At 46.5% G+C, this 20,347-nt stretch overlaps 1 protein-coding gene across 1 annotated transcript in view; it reads left to right on the forward strand.

Annotated features, from left to right (window-relative positions):
- The window catches only part of musk (muscle, skeletal, receptor tyrosine kinase), a 216,641-nt gene that overhangs the window by 517 nt on the left and 195,777 nt on the right, over positions 1-20,347 (forward strand). The gene's annotated exons all lie outside the window — the stretch shown is intronic.

The raw sequence follows: 20,347 nt of genomic DNA on the forward strand, positions 1-20,347 counted from the left end.
AATGATTAGCGATCCATATAATACTCTTGATCAATTAATTAATTAAAAAAATGGCATTATATGCGGTTTGGTTAAGCATTGATTAGATCTGGAAATGCCAGGAGACTGGTGCCAGTAGCAATGCAGATGGAATAATTTTTTTTTAAAGCTGGTTGTTTACAGCTGCTGGTCTTGTGTATCTGATTTGATGTAGATGACTCAGTGAACACTGAGCTATTGCCGGGGCAATGAGGAGGGTATTTAAAGGAGCCATGTGGACTCCTGGGCCTTGATATTAACTCCCCAGGACGAGAGAGGGTCTGTGGGTAGGGGGAGGGCTGGGGGAAAGGAGTTAAAAAGTGAAATACGCAGAATTTATATAGCACCTTTTACGACCACTGGATGTCCCAAAGCACTTCACAACCAATGAAGTACTTTTGGAGTGTAGTCACTGTTGTAATGTGGGAAACATGGCAGCCAATTTGCACACAGCAAGCTCCCACAGACAGCAATGTGACAATGACCAGATAATCTGCTTTTTATGATGCTGATTGAGGGATAAATATTGGCCAGGATACCAGGCATAACTCCCCTGCTCTTCTTCAAAATAGTGCCATGGGATCTTTTACATCCACCTGAGAGGGCAAATGGGGCCTCGGTTTAACATCTCATCTGAATGACAGCACCTCCAACACTGCAGCACTCCCTCAGCACTGCACTGGAGTGGAGTGACAGCCTGGATTTTTGTGCTCAAGTCCCTGGAGCAAGACAGGAACCCACAACCTTCTGACTCAAAAATGAGTATGCTACCCACTGAGCCACAGCTGACACATAGCTGAATATGATCCCAATCCACCACACAGGCACTGCTGTCATTTTAATGATGATGGATGTCTGGGGCATCAGAGTGGAACGTTGTGTAGGGGTGGAACCCTTATTAACATATATAAATCGGGCTCCTACAGTGCAATTGGGAGTATGGTTTGAAATTCACTGCTGCTGCGCGGGCTTTCCAGGGGTCTGGAAAACCTGGCGGTGAAAGGAGTCGGGAACGATTGGTTCCACAAGGTAAGTGGCTGTTTCAGCACTACTTGTGCACCAGGAGGAGCAGCAGTGCTCTACCCACACCCCTGCCCCCCAGATCCCGTCAAAGGATGCCTTCGGCCTACCCCAGCCCCCGCCCCCCCGCCTCCCCCCAGCCCCGGCCGACGATCTTTCTCACCCTCTTCCGATTGCCGGGGACTGTGCCCAAGAGTCCCCGGCTTCAGCCTCCTGCTGCTGGTCTCCCCTCCCTCCTGCCCACCGGGCCGGGCTGTCCATTTGGCTGGCTGCCAGGTGGGAGGCGGAGCTACGAGATGTTAACCAGGCTCAGCCATTAAGATCAGCAGAACTTCCGCATCCCCAGCCTTGCTGTGTTCCTCTGCCTTTTTTGGCCTCACCCGCACCCTCCCCACCCCACTCCGCCCCCACCCCGCACTATAAATATCGGGGCCCTGGTTGATGTAATGGTCCGGATTTTGCTCTTGCCGGCAAAGTAACGGCACTCGCTGCTCACCTCATTAACAGTTGCTGACAGTTTTGTGGGCTTGACAGTAGAGATCTCCCCATATCTGTCATCTGTTTCCATGTTGCGTCCTCTGCAGGAGTTTGTGGTGTCTGTGAGTAGGTCAAGTAACAGCAAGGCTCTTCAACCAATCAGATCGAAGACTCGTCACTGAGATGTGGGGGGATTTTAACCTAAAAAGATGGGCGGGTTGGGAGCGTGTGAGTAGTTAAAGTGTTAAATATCTGAATCCCGACCTCAATCTGCTTCCAACTCACGCACTTCTGGGTAGGGTGGGAAGTGGGCAGCCAATCCACTGCCAGGAGGAGGGTCATATATTTAAATATTATAGTGAAGCTGGAAGCCTCTGCTTTAACCTCAGTTTTTAATTTAACTTTAGCTGGTCGGGTTTTGCAGGCCTCCTGCAAGGTGAGGACTGCAGGATCCAGAGGTAAGTGCTCTTACACTTACCTTCTGAATCCAAGGCCCATACCTAATCCAACCCCCACAATCGGAAACCCCCCACTAGGCTTCCAACACCCCCACCTTGCTGCCACCGATCCCCCACAATGCCTGCCCACCCAGCTTTCTCCTCCCCAGGCCTCGGATCCCCCCCGCTCCAGGCCTCCGATACCCCCGCCCCCCCGTGATGCTACCTCCTACTCCTCTGAACACGACCATGCTGACCCCAGCACTCGATCCGCTTCTCCCCCCACCCCCTGTGCTGCTCCTGGCCCCTGATCCTCCTCGCACCCTTCCCGATCCTCCTCGTATCCCACCCACCTCCCCCCCCTCTATCCTTAGCAGCCCCCACCCGTGCTGGTCCTGGCCTACCCTGTGCTCTCCGACAACACTCCAGCCACTACGCGATCCCTCCTTCCCTCCTCTGTGTGGCCTAGATCTGCAGGCCTACCCTCCCGGAGCCAGCCAGCCTCTCAATCTGGCTGGCTGCGGGTGAGAAACAGAGGCTTCCCATACAAATCAGGCCCTGACATTAAATTCGGCAAGGCCTGCGGGAAACCCATTCTCCTGGGGTTCCCGACCACCTTGGTGACTCTCCCCAACACCAACCCAGCTTTCCCAATAAAATTCAGCTCATGCAGAGTCCAAAGCAGGAAGTATAAAACGGGAAATATAAATATGCTTCAAATGATATACAAAATCTAAATAAAGATTGGGAAATACAGGTGGGATTAGGACAGACAAACTAAAAGAAAATGATTTAAACTGAAAAAAAATCTCCAACATTGATTTTATTCTGAGGGAATGCGACTCCACATTGGTAAGATTAATTTTTCAGGTCCAGAGAGGTTGTTCAGCAGGAATTATCACTTATTACACCGTTAAAATCTCACTCGCTCTTGAATGAAACAGCCTGAACTTTGTCAGCCATTTTTAGTGCGGAACTAATAGGTAATTACCCCAAGTTCACGCCATTACAGTGATTTCAGTGTTGAGTCTATCGGTGAAGTCCTATTACAATGCACCCTGTGGAGGAGCAGGGTATCTCTGACTGCAACTTCTGGATTTCCCCGTTTAACCGGGCATGTGCAGACACCAGAATTTGCTGTCAGATTACCCTGTAATAATGGCGAGCACTGTTAGCCTCACTGGTAGTATTGCAGCAAATTCTGGGCCATTGTTCTTAGACAATTCGATCACGGGTAACAGGTCCCACGGCAGATGCTGAAAGATTGTCTCCCCTGGCTGGAGTGTCTAGAACTAGAGGGCACATTACCAGGATAAAGGGTAGGCCATTTAAGACAGAGACGAGGAGGAATTTCTTCACTCAGAGGGTTGTGAATCTTTGGAATTCACTGCCTCAGAGAGCTGTGGATGCTCAGTCGTTGAGTATATTCAAGGCTGAGATCGATAGATTTTTGGACTCTAAGGAAATCAAGGGATATGGGATCAGGTAGGAAAGTGGAGTTGAGGTCGATGATCAGCCATGATCTTATTGAATGATGGAACAGGCTTGAGGGACCGAATGGCCTACTCCTGCTCCTATTTCTTATGTTCTTATGTTGTCAGTGAGGAAGATTTGGAACTGTAGAGCAGAGGATTGTGCAAATGAGGTTAATGAGGGGAAACGGGCAGTGTTTGGGGGCTCCCCATGTTTATGACCCAATAAAAAAAACTTACGGTGTATTTTGTAAGGCTTCGGTCCCACTGTGGAGCCAAGCCTCACTAGCTGGGTGTGCAGGTCAGCAATAGAGCTATAGCACTGGAGGGCTAATTGTACAACCTGGACAACCATCCAGCAAGGATCCATGCTAGGGGTTGACAGCACTGGTTGGACATATTCCTGGAGATTTCATCACATGACCTCCCGCCCTCCAATCACCCTCCTAGTCACACAGCCCTTTTTCCACATCTCCAGTATTTTTACAACTAATATATACAAAACAATTCAAAGACAATGAAGAAAAAACACGCAATATGTTTTGACAGGCTGTAGTGCAGAATCTTCACCACTAGAGGGAGACTTTCATTGGAGAGAAAGAAGACTTGCATTTATATAGCGCCTTTCATGACCCCAGGACGTCCCAAAGCCCTTTACAGCCAATGAAGTACTTATCATCATCATCGTGCGCAGTCCCTCGAAATCGAGGAAGACTTGCTTCCACTCTTAAAATGAGTCCTTAGGTGGCTGAACAGTCCAATAGGAGAGCCACAATCCCTGTCACAGGTGGGACAGATAGTCGTTGAAGGAAAGGGAGGGTGGGACAGGTTTGCCGCACACTCTTTCTGCTGCCTGCGCTTGATTTCTGCATGCTTTCGGCGATGAGACTCGAGGTGCTCAGCGCTCTCCCGGATGCACTTCCCGCATTTAGGGCTGTCTTTGGCCAGGGACTCCCAAGTGTCAGTGGGGATGTTGCACTTTATCAGGGAGGCTTTGAGGGTGTCCCTGTAACGTTTCCTCTGCCCAACTTTGGCTTGTTTGCTGTGAAGGAGTTCCGAGTACAGCGCTTGCTTTGGGAGTCTGGTGTCTTGCATGCGGACAATGTGGCCTCTCCAGCGGAGCTGATCAAGTGTGGTCAGTGCTTCAATGCTGGGGATGTTGGCCTGGTCGGGGACGCTAGAGTTGGTGCATCTGTCCTCCCAGGGGAGTATAGTGAAGTATAGTCACTGTTGTAATGTAGGAAATGCAGCAGTTAGTTTGTGCACAGCAAGCTTCCACAATCAGAATCGTACAATGGTTACAGCACAGAAGTGGGCCATCTGGCCCCTCGAGCCTGTACCGGCTCCCTGAAAGAGCACTTCAGCTAGTCCCACTACCCAGGCCTTTCCCCATAGCCCTGCAAATTTTTTCCTTCAGGTATTTATCCAATTCCCTTTTGAAAGCTACGATTGAATCTGCCTCCATCCAGCCTATCAGGCAGTGCATTCCAGATCCTAACCACTCGCTGCGTAAAAAAGCTTTTCCTCATGTTGCCTTTGGTTCTTCTGCCAATCACCTTAAATCTGTATCCCCTGGTTCTCGCCAAATTAAAAAAAAGGACCTCAAAAGTAGTAATCTCAGGATTGCTACCAGTGCCACGTGCTAGTCAGAGTAGGAATCGCAGGATAGCTCAGATGAATACGTGGCTTGAGGAGTGGTGCAGAAGGGAGGGATTCAAATTCCTGGGGCATTGGAAGCGGTTCTGGGGGAGGTGGGACCAGTACAAACCGGACGGTCTGCACCTGGACAGGACCAGAACCAATGTCCTAGGGGAAATGTTTGCTAGTGCTGTTGGGGAGGGGTTCAAATAATATGGCAGGGGGATGGGAACCTATGCAGAGAGACAGAGGGAAGTAGAATGGGAGCAGACCAAAAATAGAAAGAAGAAAAGTAAAAGTGGAGGGCAGAGAAACCCAAGGCAAAAAGCAAAAAGGGCCACATTACAACAAAATTCTAAAGGGGCAAAGGGTGATAAAAAAACAAGCCTGAAGGCTCTGTGCCTCAATGCGAGGAGTATTCGGAATAAGGTGGACGAATTAACTTTGCAGATAGCAGTTAACGGATATGATGTAATTGACACCATGGAGACATGGCTCCAGGGTGACCAAGGCTGGGAACTCAACATCCAGGCGTATTCAACATTTAGGAAGGATAGACAGAAAGGAAAAGTAGGTGGGGTGGCATTGCTAGTTAAAGAGGAAATTAATGCAATAGTAAGGAAGGATACTAGCTTAGATGATGTGGAATCGGTATGAGTGGAGCTACGGAATACTAAAGGGCAGAAACCGCTAATGGGAGTTGTGTACAGACCACCAAACACTAGTAGTTGAGGTTGGGGACTGCATCAAACAAGAAATTAGGGATGCGTGCTATAAAGGTACAGCAGTTATCATGGGCGACTTAATCTACATATTGATTGGGCTAACCAAACTGGTAGCAATGCGGTGGAGGAAGATTTCCTTGAGTGTATTAGGGATGGTTTTCTAGACCAATATGTCGAGGAACCAACTAGAGGGCTGGCTATCCTAGACTGGGTGATGTGTAATGAGAAAGGACTAATTAACAATCTTGTTGTGCGAGGCCCCTTGGGGAAGAGTGACCATAATATGGTAGAATTCTTTATTAAGATGGAGAGTGACACAGTTAATTCAGAGACTGGGGTCCTGAACTTAAGGAAAGGTAACTTTGATGGTATGAGACATGAATTGGCTAGAATAAACTGGCGAGTGATAATTAAAGGGTTGACGGTGGATAGGCAATGGCAAACATTTAAAGATCACATGGATGAACTTCAACAATTGTACATCCCTGTCTGGAGTAAAAATAAAATGGGGAAGGTGGCTCAACCGTGGCTAACAAGGGAAATTAATGATAGTGTTAAATCCAAGGAAGAGGCATATAAATTGGCCAGAAATAGCAGCAAACCTGAGGAGTGGGAGAATTTTGTAATACAGCAGAGGAGGACAAAGGGTTTAATTAGGAGGGGGAAAATAGAGTATAAGAGAATGCTTGCTGGGAACATAAAAACTGACTGCAAAAGCTTCTATAGATATGTGAAGAGAAAAAGATTAGTGAAAATAAACGTAGGTCCCTTGCAGTCAGATTCAGGTGAATTTATAACGGGGAACAAAGAAATGGTGAACTGGTCCAACAAATACTTTGGTTCTGTCTTCACGAAGGAAGACACGAAGGAAGGCAGATTGGCGAGAGGCCTATAAACGCCAGCGAGACCAGGAGTCCGGGGAGTTCGGAGAGGCGGGAGTTCGGGGGGCAGATCGGCGAGAGGCCTATAAAGGCCAGCGAGACCAAGAGCTCGGGGAGTTCGGAGAGGCGGGAGTTCGGGTTGCAGATCGGCGAGAGGCCTATAAACGCCAGCGAGACCAAGAGCTCGGGGAGTCGGAGAGGCGGGAGTTCGGGCGGCAGATCGGCAAGAGGCCTATAAAGGCCAGCGAGACCAGGAGCTTGGGGAGTTCGGAGAGGCGGGAGTTTGGGCGGCAGATCGGCAAGAGGCCTATAAAGGCCCAGCTGGTGCAGCTGCAGTGGGGAGAGAAGGCAAAAAAGAAGTAGAAAGAAATCGAAAGGTGACGTCACAGCCAAGGGTGTAAGTGATTGGCTGGTGATTGGTGAGTAGTTTTTCTTTTTCTTTTCTATATCAGTAAGTAACCTTTAGCATTGTTGTTGCCAAATTAAGTTTATCTAAGGGTTAAGTCATGGCAGGAGAGCTCGGACATGCGTTATGCTCCTCCTGTACAATGTGGGAAGTCAGGGACGCTTCTGGTGTCCCTGACGACTATGTGTGCGGGAAGTGTATCCGCCTGCAGATCCTAACAGACCGCACTGTGGCACTGGAGCTGCGGGTGGATTCACTCTGGAGCATCCACGATGCTGAGAATGACGTGAATAGCAGGTTTAGTGAGTTGGTCATACCGTAGGAAAAGAGTACACAACCAGATAGGAAATGGAAGACCAACAGGAAGAGCAGTGCAAGGAAGGTAGTGCAGGGGTCCCCTGCGGTCATCCCCCTACAAAACAGATGGGTACTGTTGAGGGGGAATGACTCGTCAGGGGAGAGCAGCAGCGGTCAGGTTCATGGCACCGTGGCTGGCTCTGCTGCACAGGAGGGCAGGAAAAAGAGTGGGAGAACGATAGTGATAGGGGATTCAATTGTAAGGGGAATAGATAGACGTTTCTGCGGCCGCAATCGAGACTCCAGGATGGTATGTTGCCTCCCTGGTGCAAGCGTCAAGGATGTCTCGGAGCAGGTGCAGGACATTCTAAAAATGGAGGGTGAACAGCCAGCTGTCGTGGTGCACATTGGTACCAACGATATAGGTAAAAAACGGGGTGAGGTCCTACGAGACGAATTTAAGGAGCTAGGAGTTAAATTAAAAAGTAGGACCTCAAAAGTAGTAATCTCAGGATTGCTACCAGTGCCACATGCTAGTCAGAGTAGGAATCACAGGATAGCTCAGATGAATATGTGGCTTGAGCAGTGGTGCAGAAGGGAGGGATTCAAAATCCTGGGGCATTGGAACCGGTTCTGGGGGAGGTGGGACCAGTACAAACCGGACAGTCTGCACCTGGGCAGGACCGGAACCAATGTCCGAGGGGGAGTGTTTGCTAGTGCTGTTTGGGAGGAGTTAAACGAATATGGCAGGGGGATGGGAACCTATGCAGGGAGACATAGGGCAACAAAATGGAGACAGAAGCAAAAGATAGAAAGGAGAATAGTAAAAGTGGAGGGCAGAGAAACCCAAGGCAAAAAACAAAAAGGGCCACTTTACAGCAAAATTCTAAAGGGTCAAAATGTGTTAAAAAGACAAGCCTGAAGGCTCTGTGCCTCAATGCGAGGAGTATTCGGAATAAGGTGGATGAACTAACTGCGCAGATAGCAGTTAACGGATACGATGTGATTGGCATCACGGAGACATGGCTTCAGGATGACCAAGGCTGGGCACTCAACATCCAAGGATGTTCAACATTTAGAAAGGATAGACAAAAAGGAAAAGGAGGCCGGGTAGCGTTGCTGGTTAAAGAGGAAATTAATGCAATTGTAAGGAAGGACATTAGCTTGGATGATGTGGAATCGGTATGAGTGGAGCTACGGAATACCAAAGGGTAGAAAATGCTAGTGGGAGTTGTGTACAGGCCACCAAATAGTAGAAGTGAGGTTGGGGACAGCATCAAAAAAGAAATAAGGGATGTGTGCAATAGAGGTACAGCAGTAATCATGGGCGACTTTAATCTACATATTGATTGGGCTAAGCTAACTGGTAGTGATGCGGTGGAGGAGGATTTCCTGGAGTGTATTAGGGATGGTTTTCTAGACCAATATATCGAGGAACCAACTAGAGAGCTGACCATCCTAGATTGGGTGATGTGTAATGAGAAGGAACTAATTAGCAATCTTGTTGTGCGAGGCCTCTTGAGGAAGAGTGACCATAATATGGTAGAATTCTTTATTAAGATGGAGAGTGACAAAGTTAATTCAGAAACTAGGGTCCTGAACTTAAGGAAAGGTAATTTTGATGGTATGAGGCGCGAATTGGCTAGATTAGATTGGCAATTGATACTTAAAGGTTTGACGGTGGATAGGCAATGGCAAACATTTAAAGATCATATGGACGAACTTCAACAATTGTACATCCCTGTCTGGAGTAAAAATAAAATAGGGAAGGTGGCTCAACCGTGGCTAACAAGGGAAATTAAGGATCGTGTTAAATCCAAGGAAGAGGCATACAAATTAGCCAGAAAAAGCAGCAAACCAGAGGACTGGGAGAAATTTAGAATTCAGCAGAGGAGGACAAAGGGTTTAATTAAGAGGGGGAAAATAGAGTATGAGAGGAAGCTTGCCAGAAACATAAAATCTGACTGCAAAAGCTTCTATAGATATGTGAAGAGAAAAAGATTAGTGAAGACAAACGTAGGTCCCTTGCAGTCGGATTCGGGTGAATTTATAATGGGGAACAAAGAAATGGCAGACCAATTGAACAAGTACTTTGGTTCTGCCTTCACAAAGGAAGACACAAATAACGTTCCGGATGTACTAGGGGACCGAGGGTCGAGTGAGAAGGAGGAATTGAAGGATATCCTTATTAGGCGGGAAATTGTGTTCGGGAAATTGACAGGATTGAAGGCCGATAAATCCCCAGGGCCTGATAGTCTACATCCCAAATTACTTAAGGAAGTGGCCCTAGAAATAGTGGATGCATTGGTGATAATTTTCCAGCAGTCTATCGAATCTGGATCAGTTCCTATGGACTGGAGGGTAGCTAATGTAACACCACTTTATAAAAAAGGAGGGAGAGAGAAAATGAGTAATTATAGACCGGTTAGCCTGACATCAGTAGTGGGGAAAATATTGGAATCAATCATTAAGGATGAAATAGCAGCACATTTGGAAAGCAGTGATAGGATTGGTCCAAGTCAGCATGGATTTATGAAAGGGAAATCATGCTTGACAAATCTTCTGGAATTTTTTGAGGATGTAACTAGTAGAGTGGACAAGGGAGAACCAGTGGATGTGGTGTATTTGGACTTTCAAAAGGCTTTTGACAAGGTCCCACACAAGAGATTGGTGTGCAAAATCAATGCACATGGTATTGGGGGTAATGTACTGATGTGGATAGAGAACTGGTTGGCAGACAGGAAGCAGAGAGTCGGGATAAACGGGTCTTTTTCAGAATGGCAGGCAGTGACTAGTGGGGTGCCGTAGGGCTCAGTGCTGGGACCCCAGCTCTTTACAATATACATTAATGATTTAGATTATGGAATTGAGTGTAGTATCTCCAAGTTTGCAGATGACACTAAACTGGGTGGCGGTGTGAGCTGTGAGGAGGACGCTAAGAGGCTGCAGGGTGACTTGGACAGGTTAGGCGAGTGGGCAACTACATGGCAGATGCAGTATAATGTGGATAAATGTGAGGTTATCCACTTTGAGGGCAAAAACACGAAGGCAGAATATTATCTCAGTGGCGGCAGATTAGGAAAAGGGAAGGTGCAACGAGACCTGGGTGTCATGGTACATCAATCATTGAAAGTTGCCATGCAGGTACAGCAGGCGGTGAAGAAGGCAAATGGTATGTTGGCCTTCATAGCTAGGGGATTTGAGTATAGGAGCAGGGAGGTCTTACTGCAGTTGTACAGGGCCTTAGTGAGGCCTCACCTGGAATATTGTGTTCAGTTCTGGTCCCTTAATCTGAGGAAGGACGTTCTTGCTATTGAGGGAGTGCAGCGAAGGTTCACCAGATTGATTTCCGGGATGGCAGGACTGACATATGAGGAGAGATTGGATCGACTGGCCTGTATTCACTCGAGTTTAGAAGGATATGAGGGGATCTCATAGAAACGTATAAAATTCCGACGGGAATGGACAGGTTCGATGCGGGAAGAATGTTCCCGATGTTGGGGAAGTCCAGAATCAGGGGACATAGTCTAAGGATAAGGGGCAAGCCATTTAGGACTGAGATGAGGAGAAACTTCTTCACTCAGAGAGTTGTTAACCTGTGGAATTCCCTGCCGCAGAGAGTTGTTGATGCCAGTTCGTTGGATATATTCAAGCAGGAGTTAGATATGGCCCTTACAGCTAAAGGGATCAAGGGGTATGGAGAGAAAACTGGAAAGGGGTACTGAGGTGAATGATCAGCCATGATCTTATTGAATGGTGGTGCAGGCTCGAAGGGCCGAATGGCCTACTCCTGCACCTATTTTCTTTGTTTCTATGTTTCGACCCTTCCACCAATGGGAACTTAGACTTGGGTGTACAGGACACAATTAAAAAATTTGCAGAAGACACAAAACTTGGAAGTATAGTGAGGAGGATAGTGATAGACTTCAGCAGGGCGTAGAGAGGTGGAATGGGCGGACAGATAGCAGATGAAATTTAACGCAGAAAATGCAAAATGATGCAATTTGGTAGGAAGAACAAAGAGAGACAATATAAACTAGAGAGTGGGAGGTAAAAGGGCGCGAGAGTGGGAGAAGTTGAAGTGAGAGAGCCAACCAGAGCGGGAGATGAAAGGGATAGCCCAACACACCTGTGAGGGAGAGAAGTAAAAATAAATCAAAGTGTAACATCACAGGAAGGCAGGGAAGTGATTGGTTGGTCTGTATTTTCTCTTTTTCTTGGGCTTTGGTTTGAATTAAGAGCTGGGATTAAAAACAAAACACTCAAAACTTGAAAACTTAATTCATTAAATAAAATACATTAGAGATGGTAGGGGAGGTGATGTGTGGCAGCTGCAGCATGTGGGAACTGGTGGACACCATTGTGATCCACCGCAACCACATCTGCAGTAAGTGTTGGCGGCTCAAGGAGCTTCAGCTCAGAGTTGAGGAGCTGGAGTCCGAGCTTCAGACACTGCGATACATCAGGGAAGGGAAGAGAGGGAAGGTGCCAGGGTTAAGGACATCGCCTCTGGGCTGGACAGGAGTTTGGAGGGGGAGGGGAAAGATCCAGTTGGTATGGTCCACGTAGGTATCAATGACATAGGTCGGACAAAGGAAGAGGTTCTGTTGAGGGAGTATGTGCAGCTAGGGGCTAAATTTAAAAAGCACAACCACAAAAGTTTACTACCTGAGGCTCAAGCAAATTTGCACAGGGTCAATAAGATCAGAGAGATAAACATGTGGCTCAAAGTTTGGTGTGGGAGAAATGGGTTTCAATTCATGGGGCACTGGCATCGGTACTGGGATAAGAGGGAGCTGTTCATTTGGGATGGGCTTCATTTGAACCATGCTGGGACCAGTGTCCTGGCGAATCGAATAACTAGGGCTGTAGATAGGGCTTTAAACTAATTAGTAGGGGGGAGGGATCCGGTGAGCAGAAAGTTAAAAAGTCAAAGAGAAAGGAGAAGGCAATAGTGCATGATAACGATAGGCGTAATGATAAACAGAGTGTGACAGGAAGGGACAGAGCGTATCAGAATGTGCATCAGAAAGTGGGGTCGGAGTAGGGAAAAATGGTGAAAAGATAAAATGAAAAGCTCCTGATCTGAATGCACGCAGCATTTGTAACAAGATAGATGAGTTGATGGCACAAATAGAAATAAATGGGTATGATCTAGTGACTAGTGGGGTACCGCAGGGTTCTGTGCTGGGGCCCCAGCTGTTTACATTGTACATTAATGATTTAGACGAGGGGATTAAATGTAGTATCTCCAAATTTGCGGATGACACTAAGTTGGGTGGCAGTGTGAGCTGCGAGGAGGATGCTATGAGGCTACAGAGTGACTTGGATAGGTTAGGTGAGTGGGCAAATGCGTGGCAGATGAAGTATAATGTGGATAAATGTGAGGTTATCCACTTTGGTGGTAAAAACAGAGAGACAGACTATTATCTGAATGGTGACAGATTAGGAAAAGGGAAGGTGCAACGAGACCTGGGTGTCATGGTACATCAGTCATTGAAGGTTGGCATGCAGGTACAGCAGGCGGTTAAGAAAGCAAATGGCATGTTGGCCTTCATAGCGAGGGGATTTGAGTACAGGGGCAGGGAGGTGTTGCTACAGTTGTACAGGGCCTTGGTGAGGCCACACCTGGAGTATTGTGTACAGTTTTGGTCTCCTAACTTGAGGAAGGACATACTTGCTGTTGAGGGAGTGCAGCGAAGATTCACCAGACTGATTCCCGGGATGGTGGGACTGACCTATCAAGAAAGACTGAATCAACTGGGCTTGTATTCACTGGAGTTCAGAAGAGTGAGAGGGGACCTCATAGAAACGTTTAGAAATTCTGACGGGTTTGGACAGGTTGGATGCAGGAAGAATGTTCCCAATGTTGGGGAAGTCCAGAACCAGGGGTCACAGTCTAAGGATAAGGGGTAAGCCATTTAGGACCGAGATAAGGAGAAACTTCTTCACCCAGAGAGTGGTGAACCTGTGGAATTCTCTACCACAGGAAGTAGTTGAGGCCAATTCACTAAATATATTCAAAAGGGAGTTAGATGAAGTCCTTACTACTCGGGGGATCAAGGGGTATGGCGTGAAAGCAGGAAGTGGGTACTGAAGTTTCATGTTCAGCCATGAACTCGTTGAATGGCGGTGCAGGCTGGAAGGGCTGAATGGCCTGCTCCTGCACCTATTTTCTATGTTTCTATGTTTCTATCTCATAGCAGTTACAGAGACATGGTTGCAAGGTGACCAAGGCTGGGAACTGAATATTCAGGGTATATGCCATTTTGGAGGGATAGGCAGAAAGGAAAAGGAGGCAGGGTAACCCTGTTAATAAAGGATGAGATCAGTGCAGTAGTGAGAAGTGATATTGGCACAGAAAATAAAAATGTAGAATCAGTTTGGGTGGAGATAAGAAATAATAAGGGAAAGAAGTCACTGGTGGGAGTGGTCACAGGCCCCCAAACAGTAGCCACATTGTAGGACAGAGTATAAATCAAGAAATAATGGAGGCTTGTAAGAAAGGTATGGCAATTGGGAGAGGGCAGGGAAGTGGAGTTGAGGCCAATATCAGATCAGCCAAGATCTTATTGAATGGCAGAGCAGGCTCAAGGGATGAGATGGCCTACTCATGCTCCTGCTCCTATTTCTTATGCTATGTACAATTCTAAATCATGAGGGGTCTAGACAGAGTAGATAGAGAGAAACTGTTCCCATTTGCAGAAGGGTTGAGAACCAGAGGACACAGATTTAAGGTGATTGGCAAAAGAACCAAAGGCGTCATGAGGAAAAACCTTTTTATGCAGTGAGTGGTTAGGATCTCGAATTCATTGCCTGAAAAGGTGGTGGAGGCAAAACTAATTGTGGCTTTCAAAAGGAAATTGGATAAGGAAAAAAAAATGCAGGGCTACAGGGAAAGGACCGGGGTGTGGGACTAGCTGAAGTGTTGTTGCAGAGAGCCGGTACAGGCTCGACGGGCTGAATGGCCTCCTTCTGTGCTCTAACCATTCTATGAGTCTATGATTCTAACAGTTTCTCTCTATCTACTCTGTCTCGACCCCACATGATTTTGAACACCTATATCAAATTTCCTCTCAACCTTCTCTGCTCTGAGGAGAACAACATAGAAACATAGAAACATAGAAAATAGGTGCAGGAGCAGGCCATTCAGCCCTTCTAGCCTGCACCGCCATTCAATGAGTTCATGGCTGAACATGAAACTTCAGTACCCCCTTCCTGCTTTCTCGCCATAACCCTTGATCCCCCGAGTAGTAAGGACTTCATCTAACTCCCTTTTGAATATATTTAGTGAATTGGCCTCAACTACTTTCTGTGGTAGAGAATTCCACAGGTTCACCACTCTCTGGGTGAAGAAGTTTCTCCTCATCTCGGTCCTAAATGGCTTACCCCTTATCCTCAGACTGTGACCCCTGGTTCTGGACCTCCCCAACATTGGGAACATTCTTTCTGCATCTAACCTGTCTAAACCCGTCAGAATTTTAAACGTTTCTATGAGGTCCCCTCTCATTCTTCTGAACTCCAGTGAATACAAGCCCAATTGATCCAATCTTTCTTGATAGGTCAGTCCCGCCATCCCGGGAATCAGTCTGGTGAACCTTCGCTGCACTCCCTCAATAGCAAGAATGTCCTTCCTCAAGTTAGGAGACCAAAACTGTACACAATACTCCAGGTGTGGCCTCACCAAGGCCCTGTACAACTGTAGCAACACCTCCCTGCCCCTGTATTCAAATCCCCTCGCTATGAAGGCCAACATGCCATTTGCTTTCTTAACCGCCTGCTGTACCTGCATGCCAACCTTCAATGACTGATGTACCATGACACCCAGGTCTCGTTGCACCTTCCCTTTTCCTAATCTGTCACCATTCAGATAATAGTCTGTCTCTCTGTTTTTACCACCAAAGTGGATAACCTCACATTTATCCACATTATACTTCATCTGCCATGCATTTGCCCACTCACCTAACCTATCCAAGTCACTCTGCAGCCTAATAGCATCCTCCTCGCAGCTCACACTGCCACCCAACTTAGTATCATCCGCAAATTTGGAGATACTGCATTTAATCCCCTCGTCTAAATCATTAATGTACAATGTAAACAGCTGGGGCCCCAGCACAGAACCTTGCGGCACTCCACTAGTCACTGCCTGCCATTCTGAAAAGTACCCGTTTACTCCTACTCTTTGCTTCCTGTCTGACAACCAGTTCTCAATCCACGTCAGCACACTACCCCCAATCCCATGTGCTTTAACTTTGCACATTAATCTCTTGTGTGGGACCTTGTCGAAAGCCTTCTGAAAGTCCAAATATACCACATCAACTGGTTCTCCTTTGTCCACTTTACTGGAAACATCCTCAAAAAATTCCAGAAGATTTGTCAAGCATGATTTCCCTTTCACAAATCCATGCTGACTTCGACCTATCATGTCACCATTTTCCAGATGCACTGCTATGACATCCTTAATAATTGATTCCATCATTTTACCCACTACTGAGGTCAGGCTGACCGGTCTATAATTCCCTGTTTTCTCTCTCCCTCCTTTTTTAAAAAGTGGGGTTACATTGGCTACCCTCCACTCCATAGGAACTGATCCAGAGTCAATGGAATGTTGGAAAATGACTGTCAATGCATCCGCTATTTCCAAGGCCACCTCCTTAAGTACTCTAGGATGCAGGCCATCAGGCCCTGGGGATTTATCGGCCTTCAATCCCATCAATTTCCCCAACACAATTTCCCGACTAATAAAGATTTCCCTCAGTTCCTCTTCCTTACTAGACCCTCTGACCCCTTTTATATCCGGAAGGTTGTTTGTATCCTCCTTCGTGAATACCGAACCAAAGTACTTGTTCAATTGATCCGCCATTTCTTTGTTCCCCGTTATGACTTCCCCTGATTCTGACTGCAGGGGACCTACGTTTGTCTTCACCAACCTTTTTCTCTTTACATACCTATAGAAACTTTTGCAATCCGCCTTAATGTTCCCTGCAAGCTTCTTCTCGTACTCCATTTTCCCTGTCCTAATCAAACCCTTTGTCCTCCTCTGCTGAGTTCTAAATTTCTCCCAGTCCCCAGGTTCGCTGCTATTTCTGGCCAATTTGTATGCCACTTCCTTGGCTTTAATACTATCCCTGATTTCCCTAGATAGCCACGGTTGAGCCACCTTCCCCTTTTTATTTTTACGCCAGACAGGAATGTACAATTGTTGTACTTCATCCATGCGGTCTCTAAATGTCTGCCATTGCCCATCCACAGTCAACCCCCTAAGTATCATTCGCCAATCTATCCTAGCCAATTCACGCCTCATACCTTCAAAGTTAGCCTTCTTTAAGTTCTGGACCATGGTCTCTGAAATTACTGTTTCATTCTCCATCCTAATGCAGAATTCCACCATATTATGGTCACTCTTCCCCAAGGGGCCTCGCACAATGAGATTGCTAATTAATCCTCTCTCATTACACAACACCCAGTCTAAGATGGCCTCCCCCCTAGTTGGTTCCTCAACATATTGGTCTAGAAAACCATCCCTTATGCACTCCAGGAAATCCTCCTCCACCGTATTGCTTCCAGTTTGGCTAGCCCAATCTATGTGCATATTAAAGTCACCCATTATAACTGCTACACCTTTATTGCATGCACCCCTAATTTCCTGTTTGATGCCCTCCCCAACATCCCTACTACTGTTTGGAGGTCTGTACACAACTCCTACTAACGTTTTTTGCCCTTTGGTGTTCTGCAGCTCTACCCATATAGATTCCACATCATCCAAGCTAATGTCTTTCCTAACTATTGCATTAATCTCCTCTTTAACCAGCAATGCTACCCCACCTCCTTTTCCTTTTATTCTATCCTTCCTGAATGTTGAATACCCCTGAATGTTGAGTTCCCAGCCCTGATCATCCTGGAGCCACGTCTCCGTAATCCCAATCACATCATATTTGTTAACATCTATTTGCACAATTAATTCATCCACCTTATTGCGGATACTCCTTGCATTAAGACACAAAGCCTTCAGGCTTGTTTTATTAACACCCTTTGTCCTTTTAGAATTTTGCTGTACAGTGGCCCTTTTTGTTCTTTGCCTTGGGTTTCTCTGCCCTACACTTTTCCTCATCTCCTTTCTGTCTTTTGCTTTTGGCTCCTTTTTGTTTCCCTCTGTCTCCCTGCATTGGTTCCCATCCCCCTGCCATATTAGTTTAAATCCTCCCCAACAGCACTAGCAAACACTCCCCCTAGGACATTGGTTCCAGTCCTGCCCAGGTGCAGACCGTCCGGTTTGTACTGGTCCCACCTCCCCCAGAACCGGTCCCAATGCCCCAGGAATTTGAATCCCTCCCTGCTGCACCACTGCTCAAGCCACGTATTCATCTGCGCTATCCTGCGATTCCTACTCTGACTATCACGTGGCACTGGTAGCAATCCCGAGATTACTACTTTTGAGGTCCTACTTTTTAATTTAGCTCCTAGCTCCTTAAATTCGTTTCGTAGGACCTCATCCCTTTTTTTGCCTATGTCGTTGGTACCAATGTGCACCACGACAACTGGCTGTTCTCCCTCCCATTTCAGAATGTCCTGCACCCGCTCCGAGACATCCTTGACCCTTGCACCAGGGAGGCAACATACCATCCTGGAGTCTCGGTTGCGGCCGCAGAAACGCCTATCTATTCCCCTCACAATTGAATCCCCTATCACTATCGCTCTCCCACTCTTTTTCTTGCCCTCCTGTGCAGCAGAGCCAGCCACGGTGCCATGAACTTGGCTGCTGCTGCCCTCCCCTGATGAGTCATTCCCCTCAACAGTACCCAAAGCGGTGTATCTGTTTTGCAGGGGGATGACCGCAGGGGACCCCTGCACTACCTTCCTTGCTCTACTCTTCCTGTTGGTCTTCCATTCCCTATCTGGCTGTGGACCCTTTCCCTGCGGTAAGACCAACTCACTACACGTGATACTCACGTCATTCTCAGCATCGTGGATGCTCCAGAGTGAATCCACCCTCAGCTCCAATTCCGCAACGCGGCCCGTCAGGAGCTGGAGGCGGATACACTTCTCACACACGTAGTCGTCAGGGACACCGGAAGCGTCCCTGAGTTCCCACATGGTACAGGAGGAGCATAACACCCGACCGAGCTCTCCTGCCATGACTTAACCCTTAGATACACTTAAACTGGTAATAACAATGTTAAAAGTTACTGACCAATATAAGAAGAAAAAGAAAAACTACTCACCAATCACCAGCCAATCACTTACCCCCTAGGCTTTGACGTCACCTTTGTTTTTTTGCCAGCTTCTCCAGTGTATCCATGTAACTGAAGCACCTCATACCGGGAACCATTCTTGTAAATCTTTTCTGCACCCTCTCTAAGACCTTCACATCCTTTCTAGAGTGCAGTGCCCAGAATTGGACACAATGCTCCAGCTGATGCCGAACCAGTTTTTTTAATAAAAATTCATCGTAACTTCCTTGCTTTTGTACTCTATGCCTCTATTTATGAAGCCCAGGATCCCATATGCTTTTTCAACTGCTTTCTCAACCTGCGCTGCCACCTTCAACGATTTGTGCACAGATACCCCCAGGTCTCTCTATTCATGCACACCCTTTAGAATTGCATCCTTTAATTTATAATGCCTCTTGTAATATTTTCCTTACGACATCACTAAAGCACACACACTCAAGATGGCTTCAATCTGGAACTTGTCACCGGATGCTTTTATTGTATTTACATGAGCAGTTGCATTACCACAGTAGTGCACTAGGTGGAGCAGTAGTCCACTTGGGGGAGATCTGTTACACTTCTCCCTCCTTAATGAAGAAGTAATTATAACAAATAATCATCATACATAACTTGTATGGTTATCCATAACAAAAGATATGGACTTATTTTGCAAGTCATCTTAACCACTGGTTTTCTGCTTCGAAGAGGATATCTTGACCCTCGAACAGAACTTTCCAAACTTGGTGTTGAACTTAGACTCGTTCTAGGCTTAGCCTGAGGACAGTTTTTCCCCAAGGGCAACCCGCGATTTACATTTGGACTCTCTACAACTTCAGACTGTTTGTCTGCCTGACTCGGACTCAGACTTAAATTCTGACTTTCTCTTAGACTTGTTCCTAGTACAACTGATGTAGGATTTACTACTGGTACTCTACTTATAACAAGACTATCTGACTCATCAGAAATGATCGAATCATTCCAACTTTCAACTCCTTCCACATCTGTAGGTAAAATATGATCAATGTGAACAAACCTAACCTGTCCTTGATCAAACATCTTGACCAAATATGTGCGAGAGCCACATATCTTCACTATTCTTCCTGGTAACCATTTTAACCATTTATGGTAATGGTTCTTAACTCTAACATTCTGATTCAATTTTAAACTTCTCTCTCTTACTCTACCTCTATCATGATTCTCTTCCTGTCTTAATTGTTTCTGTTCTACTGACTGTGCCAAGTATGGCTTTAACAACGTGAACCTGGTTTGTGGCTATCATTTGAGAAACAACTCTGTTGGTGTTCTACCAGTAGTTGAATGAGGAGTATTATGATAAGTAATTAGAAAATTTGCTGATTTGTGGTCCAACGACAACTGTTGTTCCTTTGCATTTGGATCCAACATTTGCTTGATGAGGGCACGTTTTACAATTTGTATTGTGTGCTCTGCTGCACTATTTGAAGCAGGGTCGTATGGTGGAACTTTGGTATATTTCACATTTCTGCTCGTGTCTGTGCAAATTCTTCTGAACAAAATTGCAGCCCGTTATCAGACACATTTTTTTCTGGGAGGCCATATGAAGAAAACAATCTTTGCAAATTGTCTATTGTTTTACTTGTTGTTATTCTCCACATCAGAAACACCTCTACCCACTTCGAATGGCTATCAATCACAATGAACAATTGTTGTCCTCCTAGCTCCGCAAAATCTATACCCTGCGAGACTATTTCCATGGCTGTAATGGTACTGATGGTGGTTTCTTGCTT

Source organism: Pristiophorus japonicus, chromosome 1 (assembly GCF_044704955.1).
Source record: "Pristiophorus japonicus isolate sPriJap1 chromosome 1, sPriJap1.hap1, whole genome shotgun sequence".
In the NCBI taxonomy this organism is placed as follows: Eukaryota; Metazoa; Chordata; class Chondrichthyes; family Pristiophoridae; genus Pristiophorus; species Pristiophorus japonicus.